Genomic DNA, 6,341 nt, shown 5'->3' with positions numbered 1-6,341 from the left:
GTTAGAATAATTTCAAGAGTCACAACGGTTCTTGACAAAATTTCATACATTTATTGTGTTCCTATTTTGTAGAACCAATAGTCTTGACAAAAAAACATTGAAACGCTACTACATAACTTGAACACGGGCGAATTAATCTCAAGAGTCATAACCTTTCAATAAAATCTCGTGCTTTTAATGCGTTCTTATTTGATCAAAACTCATCGCTTGATACTGGAGAAAACAAAATTACATAACTACACCCACCAAATATCTCAAAGTTTTGTAACATATAAGCGTCACTAATTACACGAAATATTGCAAAATAGAAATATTGGTAAGTTATACTGACCTCCTCAATTTTAATTAAAGTCTTTTGTAACTTTATATTTTTCAAAAAAAAAAAAAAAGGATCAAGTGGTACATCAATGGATCATTAAGGTAGTTTTATACATTAATTTTGCTCGATTTATACAAAATGAAGTTAGATCAAATTACTAAGTATCCTTCTGGTTATTAAGTTCAAGGTTTCAATAAAAAAAAAAGACAATATACATTGAGATGTTTATTAATGAATAAAACTAAGACAGGACATTGATTTAAAGTCTCTTTTATCACATTAAAGTTGATAGCAATTCCATTATAATTTCATAAATAAGAACACAAAAACATGTAATTAGGATTTAAAAAACAAAGTAGTAATCACGAAATACTAAGGCCTTGTTTGGATAGCAATTTTAAAAAAATTGCTACGCTTTGCATAAACATATTTTCTAATCATCTTTTTATTTCATATATATCAAATCGTTACAGTAAGTTTTTTACAAAAAAATTTAAAAAAATGCAATAAAAAAAGGCTACAATTTACCAAAATATAGTCCAGTAAATGTGTTTTTGAATAAGGACAAGATTGACTTTCTAACTTGACAGCTCCCACCAAATATCTTATGTCAACTTCACACCTACTATATAAAACTGGAAACTGCACAGGCACTTTGGATAAGCTTTGCTTTTTACTTCTCTCACAGCACAACACCTCCTCAAGTCTCTCTCTGCTTTTTTTTTTTTTTTTTTGTTTGGTGTTCTCCAAAAAAATTGAGCAGAGCATAAGAGAATAGCTCTCCGGACTTTTGGGTAGCAAGAATTATAGCTTAGAGGAAAGAGCTGTAAGTTCACTTATGAACTATTTTGATTTTGTAGCTTTTTTCTTTTCCTTATCCTTTTTATTTGTAGCCACATGTTTGATTTCTCGAAATTTCTGAAGACCCTTTTGAAGCATCTATTTGTATTGATTTTGGTTAAGATTTTTATATGATTTAACTGTTCTGGTGCTTGATATTCTGTGCGACTTATTAATTTATGCTTTGGCTTATTGAATTGGTGGATTATCTTGTTAATTAGATTTTGACTTTAGACTAAAATTTTGGATAATTTAAGGATTAGAGATGGAACCAACTTGTTGAAAGAAATGAACCGGGCATACAAAACTTTATAATTTAAATAGAGATCAGAGTTCGGTACTGAGTTATGGTCTCTATCCTGATTATTTCGGTCCATAAACACGTTTACTAACTGTTTTTTCAGATTAATTTACGGTTGTTTTGTATTCAAGAGAATTGTTTTATGTACTTATATTTTGTGTATAAATTTTTACACTGCCTCTGAATGATGTATTTTGCAATTATTTCTGCGGAAGTGGATTCTGTTGAGTCATATTTGATCTGTTTTTGCCTGATTAGCTTGGTTTCTTCGTTCGCCTTGATCTACTAAGTGAACTTTTCTGTTTTTGCCAGAGAGACTATTAAGTGAAATTGATTTTTCGAAATAGAAGTAGGCCTTTTCTGCGTAACGGGAATGTTTGATGAAACGGGAATCTTTGGCAATCTTGATTTCCTCTCAACTCCTTGTGGAGAAGGAGATGTGCCTCCCGAAGTTGAACCTGGCAGAGTGGTGGATGAAAATTATAGTGATGAGGAGATGGACGTTGATGAGCTGGAGAGGAGGATGTGGAGAGATAAAATGCTACTCAGGAAGCTTAAAGGGCAGAAGAAGATTAAGGAGGGAGTAGATGATGGCATGAAGCAGCACCAATCGCAGGAGCAAGCACGCAGGAAGAAGATGTCACGTGCACAAGATGGCATATTGAAGTACATGCTCAAAATGATGGAGGTTTGTAAAGCTCAAGGTTTTGTGTACGGAATTATCCCTGAAAATGGTAAACCTGTTACTGGTGCCTCTGATAACCTTCGTGCCTGGTGGAAGGAGAAGGTTCGGTTTGATAGGAATGCTCCTGCTGCAATTGCCAAGTATTGGATAGCACATTCTATCCCCGGAAAGGTTGAAGATTGCTGTGACATAACATCAACTCCTCATGCACTACAGGAGCTTCAGGATACTACTCTGGGGTCACTCTTGTCGGCTCTGATGCAGCACTGTGATCCACCCCAAAGGCGGTTCCCTTTAGAGAAGGGTATACCCCCACCTTGGTGGCCTAGTGGGATTGAGGACTGGTGGCCTGATTTGGGCCTACCAAAGGATCAAGTTTTTCCTCCATACAAAAAGCCTCATGACTTGAAGAAGGCTTGGAAGGTGGGGGTTCTGACAGCGGTTATTAAACACATGTCACCTGACATTTCTAAGATTCAGAAGCTTGTTAGACAATCTAAATGTTTGCAGGATAAGATGACTGCCAAGGAGAGTGCTACTTGGCTTGCCATCATAAATCATGAGGAAGTTTTGGCTCAGAAGCTTTATCCTGATATCTATCCACGTATGTTCTCTGAGGCTGGAAATGGGTTGTATTCTTCAGTGGAATCTAATGACTATGATGTTGATGGGGTGAATGGTGAGGGAAGTCTTGATGCAAACTGTGAGCCCCAAAATCTCTTGAAAATGGGCATTGATGTATCCAAAGATGGGAAGATGCTTCCGTCATTGGCTCCAGTTAAAGGAGAAGTTGTTGATATTGACCCAGAACTCATCCACAAGAGGAAATTTATGTCAAATGAGGGAGACTTGGACCAAAAAATCTATACCTGTCAGAATCCTCAGTGCCCTTATAGTGGTTACAATATGGGATTTCAATGACAGAACATTGAGGAACAATCACCAGATTAACTGTCCATACAGATTGAGTGCTTCTCAAAATCTTGGCATAATGAACTATCAGCCATATAAGAAGAAGCCAGAGGTCATCTCTGCACCATCCGTTCAACTTAAGCGGCTTCTCAGCCCATGATTGAGCATCCCTCTTGTTTGAGTATTTCTAAACTTGGAATTCCAGAAGATGGTCAAAAGATGATTTCTGGCCTCATGTCTATGTATGATGACAGCGTACAAGAAAAGACTTGTTTTGATTTTGGAATTGACACTGCTGCCGAAGATCAAAACTTCAACAACAGATTATACAGCTCCATGGAGACCAAAGCTTCTTCAGGCCGGGAGTTACAATGGGAGGCAGTATATCGAAAGAAACATCTCTTACTCTGAGCCACTCTGCATTTCCATCAACTGAATTTCTTTATGACAATGGTAACTGCAAGTCAACGGATGATTCAGGATTCAATGGCAACCTAAACAGCAACTTGGATTTCAGCTTCGGTCCTGAATTTAATATGGAATCAGTTGATTTATTCAATGGATTTGTTCCCAAAGGAGGATATAACAACATGGTACACTTGAAGCTTCTTCCTCACTATGTCAAGACCTCGGTTATTAATCTTAATTAGAAACACTGCAATATTGTTTGGTAATCTACTTGGAAAGGTTCCAGATGTGAAAGTAAAGAGCACTGTGAAATGAGCATCCTTTTTTTTAACTATTGTTTTAAGTCATTAGAAGTGGTGGTAGTTGGCTTGTTCCTTAGAGTATGTATAGTTTTCACCTATGGTTTGTCTACATACTTCATGTACTTATCAGTGTTACTCTTTTGTCCTATAACGAGCTGAATTTATATGAATGATGGAGCTAGTTTCATCCGATAATTGGCATATTATTTCTGCATTGCTTCCATAATTTTATTTCCATTCTGTTGTGACTTGGACTTTTGGTTCTTAGATCTCCAGCTTTACTTTGTTGGACGGTACCTACTGCAAAGCACGGGGAAGAAAGTATTGATGGTTTGCTATAAACCTGATTTACTTTATTAGCTTTCGCAAATCAGAGGTTGATTCACATGTTGCTATCCCATTGAACTTCTAATGATTTTGCACCCTAGTTGATACAAGTTTAAAGCAAGCCTGTTCCGTACTTAAATCTGATCATCATGCTATACAACTTAAGTTCAAAGTGAACTTGAATAATCGAGTGGCAATAGGAAAATTCGGATAGCAAGAAGCAAGTTCCATGTTCATCAATGGGTAATCATATTCGATTCATGCAATTATGCAGGGAGTTTTAGACTTAATTGTTGTTTTCGTATGTCTGGCATATGTGTTTTTTTAAATCTTGATTGCAATCTTTGTTTTTCAATTTCTTTAATGGTGGATTGCCATTGATGTCTTCACTGTTAAATGATTGTTCAGGCATTTATGATCACAGATATGTTTTCCAACTTTGACATCGCTAAGTTTGAGTTTGCTAGACTTGGGGCGGGCACAATTGTTAATGATGGGATTTTGTGTTGGTGATGTATTTGTTATATGTTGATGCGATTACAATTACACTAATAGGTGAAATATTTTGCTTATGGCCACCAACTATTATAACTGAACAATATTGTTGAGTTAGTGTACATATCTTGTGAAAAATAGAAATGTACTCAACCGGACCATTATTTGTGCCGATCCCAATTCTGAGTTTACCAAATTTATCCTGAAGCTGGGGCTCTACAAGCAGGGAAAGTAGCTTTTGCCCGGGTAAGTGTATGTGTTCCGACAGATTAGCAGATGTTCATCATTAGCATTACAGAGAATTAGACTAATGGGACTACAAATTTCTGGATGCTCTAAGGACTCTTGTGCAGTCAAGTTCTTGTAACAATAAAATGAACTTTTTTATTTGGAACGAAACTAGCTGTCCTATAGATGGTTTTGTTACTTTGTATCATGTCTAACTATGAACTATAGATCGTTTTGCATCATATTAATATATGAACCGCACATGATTTTGTATCATGTCAAACTAGGTGTAATTAACCCAATCTGGATAAATTTGTAAAGTACATTATGGCCGCCACTTTGGATCCTCCTAAAAATCTTTGCAACAAGCAGTTTTAATTAGAGGTACAATAATCATTTAGGCTAACAACATATATCTTAAGTTTTTATTATTCTTATACAAAAAAAAAAAAAAAGAAGTAGACAACTGTTATATTTATTGTTGTCATGTTGTGCTTAGTTTCAATTTTCTTCAACTTTTTCTCTATTCAAGTGTTAATTTTTAATTTTCAAATGGGATAGCGAAAAATGTTCATATTTTTAGAGGGGCAATATGTGAGTTTAAAGGAAATTTCCACAAAAAGTAAGGGGTGCAACTGTGATTAACTGAAAACCTATAAAAAGAGAAAAAAAAAACTTGCAAGCCTAATTTCTAATTTTGAAAGGTGAGGGAAGGGAAGGAGATGGGGATGGGGCAATTACCCACCCTCACAATTAGAGGTGGCAATTTGGATTGACATCCATTTATCCATCCATATAATTTATAATTAAATGGATTTGGATTATTCATTTATAGTATTAGTTTTAAATGATTGATCAAAATAAAATCATTAAATTATATAGATTTATATGAATTATCACAAAAATCACATATATCCATTTATATTAAATCCATGGTTAGCTCATGGACACCTCTCCCTTCTTGCAACTCTCCAAAAAACTGACCCAAAAGAATTTCCAAATATACTTCTGTTCTACGGCCATTAACCTCAGTTTTGTCAAGAAAAATTTAGGTGAAAGCTCATTGACAATTTAAGATTAGTAGAACTTTTTCATTTGCCAGACGTTCCTGAACTTCCTCCATGCTATCACACAACAACGAAACTTCAAACTACCACCCCATCTCATGTCAACCCTCGAGAACTGATTAATTATTGATCCAATACCAAGGCCTGCAGTGGAAAGCCCTATTTGGCAGCAAAAGACGCTTAAGCTCAATCTCGGTGGCATTCTTCACGCAACTTCTCACTGACGACGTCATACAAAAAAGTTGTACCTCAAATCAGCACGTAAAAAAGCACATATCCAGCATCATAAGAATAATTTACATGAATCAGTGATCATTAATCTATTTGGGGTCGGGATTCATTAAACAAGACTAATTTGTTTAGCTATTCATGAAGGCGTTGTTACTAGCACTATGCTTATTATGTTTATGAAGTGCTTGATGAAATTCCCCTGAGAACGTTTGTAGTGGGGCAAATC

General features: G+C 35.6%; 1 pseudogene; it reads left to right on the top strand.

Moving 5' to 3' along the window:
• The first annotated feature begins 976 nt into the window (after positions 1–976).
• On the top strand, positions 977–3,780 carry LOC113724428 (ETHYLENE INSENSITIVE 3-like 1 protein; annotated as a pseudogene).
• The last annotated feature ends 2,561 nt before the right edge of the window (positions 3,781–6,341 follow it).

The sequence above is a fragment of the Coffea arabica genome, unplaced genomic scaffold, assembly GCF_036785885.1.
Source record: "Coffea arabica cultivar ET-39 unplaced genomic scaffold, Coffea Arabica ET-39 HiFi ptg000012l, whole genome shotgun sequence".
Lineage (NCBI taxonomy): Eukaryota > Viridiplantae > Streptophyta > Magnoliopsida > Gentianales > Rubiaceae > Coffea > Coffea arabica.
Note: the sequence above shows the minus strand (reverse complement) of the source record. Positions and strands in the feature narration are given on the sequence as shown.